Here is a 15,629-nt window from a genome sequence, read left to right as displayed (position 1 = left end):
TAGCAAATGGCCAGGCGCAGCACAGCAACTGAGTTTTCATCTCTTTCCGATTGAACAACCTTCAAGTCCTAGGGCAGCAGGTGATAGATACTTGCCAGGGGTATAGAAAGAACTATCAGATAACAGAAACAGTTCATCATATCAGCATATCCCCCGAGAGCTCCCAGAACTCGGGTACCGTGTGCCCCTCGTTCACAGAGCTCCTAAGCTGTGCTCAGAGCCCCACGAGGCTCATCTCCCAAATGTGGCCTTCCAGAGTCAGCAAACCAGCCTCAGGCATTGGTGTGGGGGGGTGGGAATTAAGGTTGGTTGATAATAGAATTGGGGGGAAAGTTTAGTCTTTAACTAGAGGTAAAGTTACAAAGAGCTGAGTTGGAAAGTCATTTTCATGACCTGATACACAGTTCACAGAAACTGTTGTATCAGTTGTGATTAAATCTATAGGGCAAATTATCTGGGATGGCCAGCACTGCCTCTTGTTCTCACCCGTGTAAGAGTCATCCTTTAATTAAAGAACTTGGTTGTGTTCAGCTCCCCATATAGGTGAAAATGCCCTCTGTCCTACCTTAAGTGGTAACAACGCTTCAAATCCCATTTACCATCCTCCATCCCAAAGGTGGAAGAAAAGCCACAAATCCTGAATTACCCCCCAGAATGAAAAAGGAGTAAAGACCTAGGAAAAGAGAAGAGACTTCTGGTTATAGGTCCTGTCCATCTTCCCCTGCAGGATTCAAAGCACTGTTTGCAGTTGCTAAAACAGCATTCAGCAGCCACATAGGTCTTGTTTCATCCCAGTCTTGTAGATAGTGATTGTGATTTCTAGCGATATTTAGACTAAAAAATCCTTGTCAATAAAACAGATTACCTGTCCTTGAAATCTGTTAAAACAGATCTTTCTCTCCATACCCTCAGTGATACACTTTCTTAATTGCTGATCATCTGAGACGTGTTCTTTGCCAAAGAAGAGATCTCAGTCCCATACCCAGCACCCACTCATCCGCATGAGAAGCCTTTGAGACCTCTAGCCATTCCAGAAGTTGAACCCAGAGTGTCCTCCGCAAAAATCCTCTTTTAGCAGCACACAAGTGAACAGGCCCTGACCTTTCTCTGAACTTCAGGAGTTTCAAGTTACAGGCAACCTTTTGCCAATATTAGAAACAGTTCTTGATATCCTAAGAGGCAAATTAATCCCCATTATAGCCCTTCAGTAAATTATAAAGGAAATGATGGCTGTATTGAGAGAAATCTGATAAGGAGGCTATTTCCCCCTGATTTAGTGTACGGTTTCCACACAATGCCAACCTTTTTGTTGTCTTTTTCCTGTGCTTTCCTCACACTGCCAGGAGCACTTTGAAAGTTCCTGGAGCAGATGGAGGTAACTCCGATTTATGATTACTTTAATGAGTGGGTACAGGTTAGAATTGAAAACCCAGGAAACATGACTGATTCAAGGCTCCATTATTTGAAAAGTCTTGGCCTCTTCCTCTTCAAACCCAGTGCTTACAGAGAGTGCGGGGCTCTGGCATGCGTCAACAAGATCCGCAGGTGTGCAGTGGTCTAAAAACTAGTTGCATCTAACTGAGGCTTTCTCTAGTGTACAATTAGAGGAATGAAAAAGAATAATCACCAAGGGGATGCTTTGAAGAGAAAGTAAGGAGATCTCTGGAATATTTTGTGGTACAATAAATAAATATTTATGGATTTGTCTGATCATGGGGATCTCTAGAAGCTGTTTAAATGAAGAGTGTGATGTATATTAATTACTTCGAAAGGCACCTAGAGCTGGTTTATGGATGCTCCTTCCCGCTCTCATGGCAGCAGCTGTGAAACCCTTGCTACTCTTCCCTGGTCACCAGCCCACGCTGCCCACCCCTCCACATCCTCCCCAGTTCTTTCACCTTCTACTTGACTCAGCCCATCAAGCATGAACACCTTTGATTCTTTCCTGCCAAACCCTTTATTTCATTTCATCTCCCCTCACAGGATGAAATGGCTAATTCCTCCACCCCCATTTTTTAATCTGATTTTCAACATTATTTGAACATCACTGTAACATCAGTGCATCTTTTACCCCCATCTCTCTTCATTCTCCTTGACCTCAACCTCCAAACATGCTCCACATTACCTACTCCCCCCAACGCTTTTCTCAACAACCTCCCCATCTCTTTTCTTTCCTTCACCACCCAACTTTCTTGCCTCCCTAACTTCTCACTTCACTGTAATCTGCCTTCAACCTCCACAGTTCAACTGTTGTATTGCTCTTGACAAGGTCTCTGACCACCTTCTAATGACCAAATGTAATGGCCTCCTCTAATTCCTAACCCACCTGAAAGGTGTGCAACACATGACACTTCGGATCACCCCCTTCTTTGACCTTCCTTCCCCTCTTAGCATGCTTTATCCTGGTGCGCCTCTCGGTCACTCTCTGCCTCTGACTGCCTGATAAGTGTAGAAATTCCTTACAACCCTTAACTTCTTCTATCCTCCTAACTTAAGTCTCATTCTCTGGAGGTCTTAAACCAGACGTGGCTGTTTGCATCATTTTGGTATACAGCTACCAAAAGCCAGTGGAAAGGGCTCAAGTGTTACAGAGAGAGAGAATGGGAACTGGTACAGCCACTGTGGAAAACAGTATGGAGGTTTCTCAAAAAATTAAAAACAGAAATACCCCACGATCCAGCAATTCCACTTCTGGGTATTTTTCTGAAGAAAACAGAAACACTAAAATGAAAAGACATACACGCCCTTATCTTCACTGCAGCATTATTTATAAAAGCTGAGATATGAAAGCAACCTAAATGTCCATCAGTAGATGAATGGATAAAGAAGATGTGGTATAAATATCCAATGGAATATTACTCAGCCATAGAAAGAATGAAATGTTGCCATTTGCAACAAAAGGGATGGACCTTGAGGGTATTATGCTAAGTGAAATAAGTTAGATAGAGAAAGACAAATACCATATGATTTCACTTAGATGTGGAATCTAAAAAGCAAAACAAATGAACAAACATAAAACAGAAACAGAGTCATAGACAAAAAGAACAAACAGACAGTTGCCAGAAGGGAGAAGGTGGGCGGGATGAGTGAAATGAGTGAGGGAGAATAAGAGGTACAAACTTCCAGTGACAAAATAAATAAGTCATGGGGATGAAACCCACAGCATGGGTATACAGACAATAATAGTATAACAACTTTGTATGGTGACAGATGGTGACTAGACTTATTGTGGTGATCATTTTGTAATAGAAATATCAAATCACCATGCTGTGTACCAGAAATTACCATAGTGTTGTAGGTCAATTATACTTCAATTAAAAAAAACAAAAGAGGGAGTAGTAGAGGCTCCGTAATCACTCAAGGCCTCTGCCTCTCTCCATGGCTCCATATTAAGCCTTAAAAGAGGCATCAGATCAATCACCAGACATACCACATTGCATGATGGAGCGAGTACCCAGAGGCAAGGAGAAATCAATAAATGACACTGAAAATATAAAACAATCAACCACAGGTTGCCCAAAGCATCACATTAATCCGAGTTAGTTTACAGTTTCACATTATACACGAGACTGTAACTATTTGAGTCTGCAAAGTTCAACTCTTTTTGTTTGCTACCTGTATTTATTCCTTATTCATTTATCCATGGCTTAAAAACTCATACTGAACACCCAATCCTGTGAATAGACCCCAAAACAACAGTCTGATTGGGTTCTGTGTTAATACATTCCTGCAAACCTCTCTTCCCAACTCTGTCTTATACGAGCCCCCAACAGAAGACCACACAAAACCAATATGCTCTCAAACCTTGCTCTGGAGTCAATCTGAATTTGACTGATTTTTATTAAACCAACCAGAAAAGAAAAATAAATTCCTAAAACCTAGGAAACACCTTTGTCTTAAGAGGCTTGAAGTCAAAATTGCTTTGCAGGAGAGAATTCCTTGGGAGAGCTCAAAATGAGTTATGATGTACAGGGAAAGAAGCCAGAAATCAGAGCAACGGGGCTTGAGGATTAATCCCAGTGTTCTGATTTACAATCAGAAAAGCATCGTTCCCGAGGGCAGGCTGCTCAGTTGTGACAGGCTACAAGTGGCCAGTCCCCCTGGGCACCAACTGTAGGCAAGCTTCAGGCTCAAGCCCCAGAGGCTACTGTAATCTTCTATGCAGAGAGGGGGCTCAAAACAGGGAGCTTACGGTTTTATTTTTCTGACTACAAAGTGAGCCATGGAAGAAAATATGAAAAACAATTTTACATAGTATAAATGAACATAAAAATCCCCCGTGGGCCTTTTAGAATAAATAACTACTAACATGGATACTTTTCTCTTAGTTCTTTTTCTATACAACTTTCCATATGTAGATTTTTACATAGATGAGATTATATTAAATATTGTCATATAATAACTTTTTTTTCACTCAGTACCATCAGCATTTCCATGTCGTTAGGGACTCTTCATAAACATCATTTTTAGGGGTTGTATAATATTCCAGCATTGAATAAACAAATAAAAATTTACCATTTTTCTTATACTTGATCATTTACTTCCAATTTGCCCACTTTTATAATGAAGGCCATGATAAGACCCTTGTGCATTTTAGATTATTTGCTAAAAGACAATGTCAGGCTTCCCTGGTGGTGCAGTGGTTAACAACCTGCCTGCCAATGCAGGGGACATGGGTTCGAGCCCTGGTCCGGGAAGATCCCACATGCCGCGAAGCAACTAAGCCCATGCACCACAACTACTGAGCTTGCGCTCTAGAGCCCGCAAGCCACAACTACTGAAGCCTGTGCACCTAGAGCCCATGCTCCGCGACAAGAGAAGCCACTGCCATAAGAAGCCCACACACCACAATGAAGAGTAGCCGCCGCTCGCAGCAACTGGAGAAAGCCCGCGCGCAGCAACGAAGACCAACGCAGCCAAAAATAAATAAATAAATAAGTAAATAAATAAGTAAATAAATTTATTTTTTAAAAAGTTACATCCAAGATACATTCTTGAGACTGTTTCATTGTAACTTTGCCTGCACTAGGAAATTTTTTTAAATTTATTTTTTATTGAGGTATAGTTGAATTACAATGTTGTGTTAATTACTGCTGCAGAGCAAATGACTCAGTTATACATATATATACATTCTTTTTCATATTCTTTTCCACTGTGGTTTATCACAGGATATTGAATATAGTTCCCTGTGCTATACAGTAAGACCTTGTTGTTTAAGGAAATTTTAAAATAATAAAACTATCTTGGCTAATTTGGTTGGTGAAAATTGGTGTTACATAGTTGCTTTGGTTTGGATTTCTTTTATTGTAAGTGAGACTGAGCACTTAAAAAAATCTTTCTTTCAAACAACAAAACTGTTCAAATGTCTACTGTACTCACAGAGCTTTCAGTATGGTGGGGACAAGGACCCTGGATACATAATTACATTTAAGTATGAAACCTGTGTAATCTCATAATAATTTGAGATATCATCCAGTGAGTTCTTTCCTCATCCACTGCAACCATCCCGCATTAGACCAGGGAGTGTGGGCCACCATGTGCTCCCAGAGAAAGTTAGCAGAATCAAACCAGCACAGATACCAAATTCACAGAGCCCAGGGCACAGGTGAACGATAGAAGAAAAAACAAACTTGACTGTGGAAATTGGAGCTAGAAGACCCAGGCCCTCCCCCACCAATACGACCCCTACACTCTCCACCTCTGTACCCCAGCCTAGAAAAACCCTTTGAGCTGGAGAGGAAGAAGGAGCAGAGAGACCATTCAATTTGCCTCTCCCCTCCCCTCCTGTGGAACAGGTTGGAGGTAGCTGAGTGGAATATTCAAGAATCCAACAGTGAAGTGGACTTGGGCTGGGCTTCTTGACTTAAAGAAAGTTGTCTCCAAACTGAGTCCTTTGTCATGAGGCAACAGAGACGGTGGCACAGTGGGATGAGCAACAAGAGAGTGTAAGGCAGACGCTTAGACACGGGACTGCCTTGAGACTATTGAAAACTGTTGTAAAATGCAAACCAGGTAAGCCCAGGGACCATGGAAGTCTCTGACGGTGTACCAGCTCGGTCCAGGAAGCAGGTAAAGCTGCCTGGAGGAGGCTGAGACAGAGATGAGTGGGAGTCAGCTGCTGGAGGAGATGGGCAGGGTGACAGAGCTTGGGAGAGGTCCCAAGAAGAGGAAAAACATGCAAAAACCCAGAAGCGCAACAGAACAGGATGCCTTTAAGGAACTGAAAAAAGTTCAGTATGGCTGCATCTTGAAGAACATTCGAAAGAGCCACTCAGGACCTGGCTGTGCTAATTGTGAAATACCTTGTAAGTCATGAAAAAGTGTATGGATTTATCGTCATGGCGATTGGAAATGGGTTTGTCTATGTGTATACCAGTCTATCTACTGAAGTCTCTGTGTTATTATTACAGGTTTAAGTGAGAAATTGTTGTATGAAAGGTAACTAGTGATGGCAGAAGACATTAAAACCACAGCAAAGAACCAACAATCCAAGAAAACTCTGACACACAGCAGCTTTCAATGTGAAATTTTCTGGGGCGAGGAGAGGGGTCCCTATGTTTCTGTCCCCCTCCCCCTTCCATTATGTCCACAGAAGACCCTTCTCTGTTAATAACATCCACTGCTGAACAGTTTTCTAAAGGCTTATGCTAGAGGAGGCATATTAGGAAAACTAAGAATAATACAGTGTAAGTATACGAAGGCTTCTGTGACCAGGAAAGGAGATCTCAGGTGTCCCCTGAGAAAGAAAACCAACACACCAGTGGTTTGTCTTTCAGCCATGACCAGGGAAGACCTTTCCACAAACTGTCGGCTTCTAAAACGCCTTTAAGATTCAAAACAAAGTAGAATTTGGCACAATCAGTAGTACCTAGTAGGGAGCCCTTATCAATTTTTTAAATGAAAGAAAAAAATATTGGAGTCAAAATACTAGGAAATTGGGGAATTTGGAGGCCCATGAGAAGCTTCACCTGGACTGCACCACTTGGTTCTCAAAATCCACTCCAGGCCAAGAGGAACAGGGCACTACTTGGCTGTGTGTGTGGCAATTTACAACTGCTTTGTCAGTACAGTTTGAGAGAATGAAGAGAGGAATCGCCCCATGGCCAGCCAGATGTATTAATTATACCATCCAAACATAGTTAAGAGGTGTTAGGAGCCCATCTCCAGGCGCTGCAGGAGGTGACTGACTACGTGTCCCAGGGAACTGCTACGACACCAGTCACTTCATGCACAGTAAAATCTAGGGGCATATTCTCGAAGAATTAAGCTGATTGGGAAGCAAGTCTTGAATCCTCCTTGGTAGGTGGTGACCATCTGACAAATCCTGATTCAGATCCTGGCTGGACCCACACTGGTAGGAGCACAACTGTCAGAAACGGTGTTCTTAAAATGCCAGTATTCTCAGAGAGGCCGACAAACCACAGAGTGAATAATCCTGTAATCCTCCTCACCCCACCTTCCACGTCCATTCCTCCCCACAGGTGATCTCTGGAACGAGTTCACAGGATACACTAGAGGAAGTTTATACTGCCACTGCTTAATTTGTACCAGGACCGCAGTTACTAAAATAGGGGAATTGAGTTTCCAACCCACCAATCCAGCAGCCTCTGCAAGGATTAACGGCCCATCATAAAAGCCCCATCTGTGCAGGAAGGCACTTGCATCTGACCTTCCTGTCTGTAATCAAAAAAAGAGGCTAACCTCAAATATGTCTAAGTGGTGAGCATGCATCCATTAATTGCTTAAAAACAGAGCCTGTTTTGAAGCCCGTCTCTCAGAGTCCTCTCACAGCTACTCAGTAAGTAAATCCTTATTTGTCACTATTTCAATTATAGTAAAGAGTCTTTAAATAAAAGACTTATTAAGGATGACAAGGAGAGGAGAGAGACCCAGGATACATTTAGGTGTAGCCTGTTTCAGATTACTGGTATATTATAAACATGTGGAGGGGGAAGGGCAGATGGACTTCCAGTTGTTTGTATATGTGCCTGCTTGCTAACAAACCTGGTGAATTAGCACTTAAAACAAAGTAATGAACACATTATAAGGGAGCCTGGAAATGGAGTATTGACTAGAGCTGAAATAAATGCACTTCTTGTTTTTAAGCAAGCAGAAGATTCCATTTGTTTTCTAAATATGCACAGCATGCATACATACTAAAAATGTAAATACATAAAAAATTAATATTTTGACTCAGCAGTGGCAATATCCTCTAATATGTCACCCTGCAGCTGTGAGGAAATTATATGTGGTCATCACCGTGTGATATTATCTTCAAATCACAAAGGCTCTGCTTCAAGGATCAGTGAGGATTACGCACAATCATGATGGATGGAAGCACACGGCAGTAAAATGACTTATTTCACATCTTTGGAGCAAAGTCAAAACAGCTTGAAGATATTAAAGTAAATGTGTACCGTTGAAGCAGTGGCTTTGGATGTTGGTTTTATGGGGCAGTGACTCCTTAGCTGATAAATAATGGACCTATAAAGACAATTTTAGACACATAGTGAGATTTTTTTTTTTTTTTTTTGCGGTACGTGGGCCTCTCACTGTTGCGGCCTCTCCCGTTGCGGAGCACAGGCTCCGGACGTGCAGGCTCAGTGGCCATGGCTCACGGGCCCAGCGGCTCCGCGGCATGTGGGATCCTCCCGGACCAGGGCACGAACCTGCGCCCCCTGCATTGGCAGGCGGACTCTCAACCACTGCGCCACCAGGGAAGCCCCATAGTGAGATTTTTAATAATGTCCTATCAGTCGATTAGGTTCTTAATGAAACCACATTAAATGTGTTTGGAAGCTGTTAAAATAATCAGCACTTATAGCTGTTCCTAATCAGGTGAAAAAGGTATGATTCCATGCTGAAGCTCAGGGTCCATAAAGTGTGTATAGACTGAATTCTGATGCCACTTTTAAAATTGACAGGGTTCTACTTGTGAGACAAGTACAGCAGAAATCCAGAAAATAACATGAATGGCAGAAGAAAAAGAAGCCTCCTCTCTTCCCCTTTTGATCATCACTTTGGTCCTAGCCCACCCATGAGTTCTTTAGAAATCACGTGTTCTTTTTAGGGTTAGGGTTTAGGGTTAGCTCTGAGTTAGTACAAAAACAAAACAAAACAAACAAACAAAACTTCCCATTTTTTCAGTGTCTGTGGCTATTGTTTTATCCTGAAAAAACCAATCATCATCAACAACAAAACCTACTACAACAGATTGGCCTTAGAGTTATAGGACTGGATTTCCACCCAGTGTTGACAAACTTACAAATGTGGTAAGAAGGCTACAGTAGGACCCACGGAGACAGACAGCTGGAAGAAGGAGTGGGTGAGAGGTAGTGTCAGATGTAAGAGCAAGGCTCTCTCCTCAGTTCTGGTGCCAGTTCTTGCTGCCAACAAGGAGACATGAGCACCACTCCTGCCTTGTACCTGACCTCCCATCAGTTTATGTTTTACTCTTGCCTTACCTCCAAAATAGAAAAAAGTTCACTTCGATCAACATTTATGGAATGTGAGTTGGGTGTGAGGCACTATGGAAGTTGCTGCAGGAGATAGAGCACTGAGTCAGAGTCAGACCATTCCCTCAAGATGCTCATGACAAGGTCCAATGTCAGAAGAAAGCCACACTTAGAATGCAATTAATGTCTAAGGAGGATCAGAGAATATTTTATCCAAAGGGAATAAGAGGGACTTTAAATTTGCAAGATGTGGCAATGATTAAAATATGGAATAGGGGCGGGAAGGAAGCAGGTGTAACTCAATTTTGAATTACAGTTGATCCTTGAACAATGCAGGGGTTAATCTGAGTATAACTTATAGTCGGCCCTATGTATCCCCCCCCTCCATCCCCCCCCCTCCTCTGCATCCTCGGATTCAACCAACCATGGACCATGTAGTACTGTAATATATACTAGTGGAAAATATCTGCATATAAGTGGACCTGTGTAGTTCATATCCACATTGTTCAAGGGTCAACTGTACTCAGTTTTGAATTACGCTGATTGAAAAAATCAGTAGTGGATGGACAAGAGAGTCAGGAGAAGGAAGGAAGGACCTGGTGGGGGAGGTTTCTTTGGAGGTTTCTGAGTATGTTGTTCCTGTGGATCAAATGTCCAGAAGGTAGCCAGATAGAAATGAGAGTCTGGAGATGATGATCATGTGTGGACTTGAGATAGACTCTAAGAAGAAAACAGAAATGAGCTCTGGATCAAGACACTAAGGTCCTAAAGGAAAGGGGGTCAGGGAGGAAGAAGAGAAGGAAAGATAAAGAGGGAAGGAAGGAGATGAAATGAGTAACCAAAAGAGGAAATAACTATTGGGTTAGACCACCTCTTGAGGGTGATGGGATAAAGCAGCTCTGGATCACAGATGGAGGAGTTCCCCCGGGCCAGGGTGAGAGAGATCCTTTCTCAAAGGAAGCAATGAGGAAAACGGTATTTAGAAGAAGATACAGAGACATTTGCGGAGAAAAAGTGAGGGAGTTTTTTTGCTGTTGTTGTTTTTAGGAGATTATGTTAATCTTCTAAACACAAAAGAAAGCAAAGATGTCAACTGATAGGAATGAGAGTTGAGTTGAGGGAAAGTATAGTGAGTACACATGGAAAGGCCATGGTGAGCAAGGTGACAAAGCATCAAAAAGAGTTGTAAGTAATACAATTGCTGAGAAGCAGAGAAGGTCCTATTGGAACTAGATCAGATGATGAAGTCTGATGACGGTGTTCACACTCGTGCCCTCTGAAGTGGCACTGCTTCCAAGCCCAGGTCTACTGCGTTTTAGCTGTGAAACACTGAGTAAATTGGTTAATGTCTCTCAGCTCACCCTCTTGGGCTGTAAAATGGAAATGCTACTAATCATAGGACTGACCTCCCACGGCTGCAGTCAGGATTAAATGAAATAATGTATGTGAGGAGCTGGTACATAGGAAATGCTCAATAAACATTAGTGATTATTCTTTATCTGTGGCAGGCCCAATCAGGATTGACATTGATACTGATGGTCATACTTACATCTAAGTCACTATTTTTGCCCCATTACATGTAAACACAGAGATTTACATGTGTGTAAGAAAAGTAGATAAGTGTAGCCATAGCAATTTTGCTGTCTCTAGTACTTAAGAGGATAGCCTATGAGCCTAAATTCAGTTGTGTTCTTTAAGCAAAACACTCAAAGTCTTCTCTGCAATTCAGCTCCTGGCCTGTAGTTCTTATGAAGACAACAGAAATTGTAACTTCATTGGGAGCTCTGCCAAGTTGAAAATTTGTAAGTAAGGTCATTTCTAAAGCTATATAAGATATTGTTTAGGAAAAGTCACATGAAGGAGAAAATACAAGTTCTTGTTTTTAATTTAGGAAGGTCTCGATTTAAGCATAGATCGTGTTCTTTTTTTTTTTTTCTGAAAGTAAAAGTTCAAAGAAAAGAAATGCCTTGAAATATTCAATCATCCTTCAGCAGACAGTGTGGTCCCTTAAATAAAACACAAATTCAGAGAGGCAATCATTGAAAGTTCCAGAGAGAGATTGGATATGCAACTCATAGTTCAAGCAATAGGAGACAGGGTGACAGATGAGAAATAAGAAAAGAATGTGCATTGCCAAAAAAGAAGATAAGGGAAATAAAGAAGGAGGTGTTAAAAAAAAAAAAAAGAAGACACAAGAAAATTGAAAAAATATAGAGATAGAAGAATAGGGCCAGATGGAATGAAATAGGTGAAAAAGAAGAGATAAGAAGCAAAAAAAATGAGTCACACTAAGAAGATCCTTGATGTAATTAGCATAGGATGCACTGGAAGGGGATTAAAGTAGACCTTAGGACACCAGAATCAAGTCATTCCTTTGCCCGACATTTCCTGATCACCATCTATGTGCTGGTTAGGCACTGCACTGAGCTCTTAATCCCACTTCCACAGGAAGGTTTCTTGGGATGATCAAATGAAAAAATAAGTGAGAAAATGCTTTAAAAATTATAAAATGTCAAGAACACAACATTATTGTTATTAACAATAACATGAAAAACAGACCTCGTCCCAGCCAAAGCCTTGGAAGTCATACTTAGTTTACCAAGCAGTAACTCTACCTCCTACTGGTTATTGCCCATATCCACAATAGGAAAATGGCCAATCAAATTAAGTTACACAATGGACGTATGGATATGGGGTGGGGAGTCAGAGAAGGGTGAGGGATGAACTGGGAGATTGGAATTGACATATATGCTATGTATAAAATAGATAACTAATGAGAACCTACTGTATAGCACAGGGAACTCTACTCAGTGCTCTGTGGTGACCTAAATGGGAAGGAAATCCAAAAAAAAAAGAGGATATATGCATATGTATAACTGATTCATTTTTCTGTACAGCAGAAACCAACACAACATTGTAAAGCAACTATACTCCAATAAAAATTAAGTTACACAAACATAATGGAATGCTATTTAGCCATTAAAAATGACAATTATGTGGATTCTTCCAATTATTTGCCAACACATGGAAATACACAAAGTGATATGAGAAATAACAAAGAAATACAGGCATAACTCATTTTATTGCACTTTGCTTAATTGTGCTTTGCAGATGATTGCTTTTTCTTTTTTTTTTTTATACAAACTGAAGGTTTGCGGCAACCCTATGCTGTCAAATGATGGTTGGCATTTTTTAGCAATAAAGTTTCTCTTTTTTTTGGCTGCACCTCACAGCTTGTGGGATCTTAGTTCCCCGACCAGGGATCAAACTCAGGCCCCTGGCAGTGACAGCGTGGAGCCCTAACCACTGGGCCTCCAGCGAATTCCCAATAAAGTATTTTTAACTAAGGTACGTACGTTGTTTTTTAAGACATAAAGCTATTGCACACTTAAGAGACTACAATATAGTGCAAACATAATTTTTATGTGCACTGAGAAACCAAAAAACTCATGTGACTTGCTTTATTACAATAGTCACTTTATTGCAGTGGTCTGAAACCGAACCCACAACATTTCCAAGATATGCCTGTACATAGCTGCTGATTACAACTGTGAAAAATGCATGTATATTAAAACAGATAAACAACAAAGACCTACTGTATAGCACAGGGAACTCTGCTCAATGTTACATGGCAGCCTGGATGGGAGAGGAGTCTCGGAGAGAATGGATACATGTAGGTGTAGGGCTGAGTTGCTTTGCTGTGCACCTGAAACTACCACAACATTGTTAATCGGCTATACTCCAATATAAAATTAAAAGTTTAAATACTATTTTAAAAAATGCATGTATGGGGCTTCCCTGGTGGCACAGTGGTTGAGAGTCTGCCTGCCGATGCAGGGGACACGGGTTTGTGCCCCGGTCCGGGAAGATCCCACATGCCGCGGAATGGCTGGGCCCGTGAGCCATAGCCGCTGAGCCTGCGCGTCCGGAGCCTGTGCTCTGCAACGGGAGAGGCTAAAGCAGTGAGAGGCTCGCGTACAGCAAAAAAAAAAAAAAAAAAAAAATGCATGTATGTAACCACTGAAAAAGATTAAAGTACATGTGGAGTGATATAAATTATTAAAATTTAGTATGCATTAATGTTTTCATTTAAAGTTTATTTATTTATTTACTAAGGGTATATAAACTAAAAATACATGGCAATCTAAAACAGCTTCCGGCATTTAAAACAGACCAGCAAGTTCTTGCAACTTTCCCCAGTAGTGCCTCTCCAAACTGTCTTGTCATACCAGTCCCCGATGATCCACCTCTTAATCTACAATCAGAAAACTCTTCTTGAATCCCTTCTTCCTGTAATCAACTATGTTTGTCCTCATCTTAGGTTCCTAGGTTCAAATCTTGGCTCTATCTTCCAACTTTTCTCATTTTGAGTAAATGACTTAAACCTTACTTAGGTTCAGTTTCTTCATATGTAAAATGGAGATAACATTAGTACCTACCTCGGAGGATCATTGGTAGTATTAAATGGCAAAATGCATTCAAAGCAACTAGCACAGTGCTTGTCACATAATAAGCCCTCAGAACTGTCACTTATTATTAGAAACTCACAGAGAACATGAGCTAGTCAATGCCAAGTGCTAGGGTATTGGTAGAAACAGTCAGCGTACCTGGGAATTACAACGTGGGAGATGCCAAAAGGAAGTTGGTCCTAGAAAGGACGGAATCTGAGTGAGGCCACAAGGGACTGATGGGTAGGATTTTGATGATGATAATAAGATAGTAACTGCTACACGTTTTAGTGTGTGCCTCTTTCCTTCTTTCAGCTTACAGCCCCAGGAGCAGCTACAGCAAGCAGCACCAACCCACTTTCCCCACATGCAGAAAATGCTATAAAACAGAACTGGCTCCCACCTCTCTGGCTTCAAGTCAGAGTATCTGGAGGCAGAGAGCTGTACACTGGCTCATGCAGGGCTCTTTCCCAGTCCTTAATGATGTTCAATTTGAACTGTTTTGTTTTGTTTTTTTCATTACTCAGTGTTGCAGTTCTATCAGCTTATTCCACAACAAGGATTGGTTGCTCTTTTAATCTGTGCATTTCAACTTTTTCACCATGTTTTTCAGGCTCCTCTTTCAGAAATGAGTGACAATGAATGGGGAAAATTGTAGAAGGGACTCAAAAGGTTTTGTTTTCTTTTCAATGATTTGCAAGAAAAATGTTAACAGGTTTTCTAATCAGTCAGCCCAGGTTCAGAGAGCAAACACTTCTCAGACCCGATGTTAGAAGATAATTACTGATTGTTCTTTGGTGCTCTCAGCAGTCAAGAGAGTGGCAACCCTGAGAGTTCTTGGGGCCCCCTCTGCTTGTCCACAGAGAAGAGATGAAAGGAAGAAAGGACGGGAGGGAGGGACGCATTGAGGGATGGAAGGAAGGAAGTCCACAATCTGAGTATAGGTTGAGTATTTTGTTTTACCTTTAGGGAGTGCCAACAAATTGTCCAACATATTAACATCAGCTAGTGCAGGGCTTCTCAAAGATTGTTCTGCAAAGCAGTGGTTAGCTCTGCGAGAGTCTATAATAAATCGAAGGAAGGGGTCTGCAATGAAACGTTTGGCAAATGATGGGCAGCCTCCTTCATCTCAGAGATTCACAATGCACATCTGCTTATTTAAGGTTTTGAGAAATCCTGAAATAAGGAAAGCTGCTTAACTTTATTTAACCGAGAGTTTCCTAAATTTATTCAGCCACGAGACATTTTTGCACATAACACCTATTAACCATTGCTTAGAACTCAACTACCATGGAATACAATATGAAAATTCTCAGAGCAATATTTCTTTACTGTCACTTGTCTTCTTTTGCTTACATTCTGGCACAGATTTATGAAGAAAACAAACCAGCATTTTAAAAAGTACTGCATAAAAAAATGTTTAATCCCCTAGAATTCTACCATCCTAACAAATCAGCTGTTTAAAATTTTGCAGTCTTCATAAAAAACAAACCTACGGTTACCAAAGGGGAAGGCTAGGTGGGATAAACTGAGAGTATGGGATTAAAAGATGCACACTACCATGTACAAAATGGATAAACAACAAGAGTTTACTGTATAGCACAGGAACTATATTCAATATCTTGTAATAAACTATAATGGAAAAGAATAAAAAATATAGATATATACATATATGTATGTTTAGCTGAATCGCTTTGCTGTATACCTGAAACTAACACGATATTGT

General features: G+C 41.1%; 1 protein-coding gene across 1 annotated transcript in view; it reads right to left on the bottom strand.

The window, feature by feature from the left end:
• The window catches only part of FRAS1 (Fraser extracellular matrix complex subunit 1), a 461,640-nt gene that overhangs the window by 180,982 nt on the left and 265,029 nt on the right, over positions 1-15,629 (bottom strand). The gene's annotated exons all lie outside the window — the stretch shown is intronic.

Source organism: Mesoplodon bidens, assembly GCF_964165515.1.
Source record: "Mesoplodon bidens genome assembly, chromosome: 1".
In the NCBI taxonomy this organism is placed as follows: Eukaryota; Metazoa; Chordata; class Mammalia; order Artiodactyla; family Ziphiidae; genus Mesoplodon; species Mesoplodon bidens.
This window is presented reverse-complemented; position numbering and strand designations above follow the sequence as displayed.